Genomic DNA, 1,131 nt, shown 5'->3' on the forward strand with positions numbered 1-1,131 from the left:
ATTAAAAAATAATGCTGTAATCCCCTGTGCTATATAATATATCCTTGTTGCTTATCTATTTTATACATAGTAGTTTGCATCTCTTAATCCCATACTCCTAAAATTCCCCTTCTACCTTCCCTCTCCCCTTTGGTAACCACTAGTTTGTTTTCATGTCTGTGAGTCTATATCTGTTTTGCATATACATTCATTTGTATTATTTTTTTAGATTCCAAAAAAGTGATATCATACAGTATTTATCTGTCTGACTTATTTTACTGAGCATAATATTCTCTAGGTCCATCCATGTTGCTGCAAATGGCAGGATTTCATTCTTTTTATGGCTGAGCAATATTCTATTGTATATATTTATACCACTACTTCTTTATCCATTCATCTGTTGATGGGCATTTGGGTTGCTTCCATATTTTGGCTATTGTAAATACTGCTGTTATCAACATTGTGCTACATCTGTCTTTTCAGATTACTGTTTTCATTTTTTCCAGATATAAACCAATGAGTGGAATTGCTGGATCATATTGTGGTTCTATTTTCTGTTTTCTGTGGAAACTCTGTACTGTTTTCCACAGTGGGTGCACCAATTTACATTCCCAACAAAAGTGTACAACAACAGTGTACTTTTCTCTGCATCCTCTTCAACATTTGTTATTTGTAGACTTTTTAATGATAGCCATTTTGACCAGTGTAAGCTCATATCTCATTGCTTTTTTGATTTTCATTTCTCTAATAATTAGTGATGAGCAACTTTTTATGGGCCTGTTAGCCATTTTATGTCTTCTTGGAAAAAATGTCTGTTGAGATCTTCTGCCTATTTCTTGATTGGGTTGTTTTTTTTTTTTGATATTGAGTAGTATGAATTGTTTATATATTTCGGATATTAACTTCTTGTTGGTCATATCATTTGCAAATATCTTCTCCCATTTCATAGGTCATGTTTTAATGTCATTGGTGGTTTCTTTTGCTGTGCAGAAGCTTTTAAGTCCCATTTTTAATTTTACTTTTATTTCTCTTGCTTTACAAGACTGATCCAAAAAAATATTATGATTTATGTCAGGGTATTCCACCTGTGTTCACTTCTAGGAGTATTACTGGTCCACTCTTTAATTCTTGGCACAAATGAATAACTTAAGG

Source organism: Lipotes vexillifer, unplaced genomic scaffold, assembly GCF_000442215.2.
Source record: "Lipotes vexillifer unplaced genomic scaffold, Lipotes_vexillifer_v1.1 scaffold393, whole genome shotgun sequence".
NCBI lineage: Eukaryota > Metazoa > Chordata > Mammalia > Artiodactyla > Lipotidae > Lipotes > Lipotes vexillifer.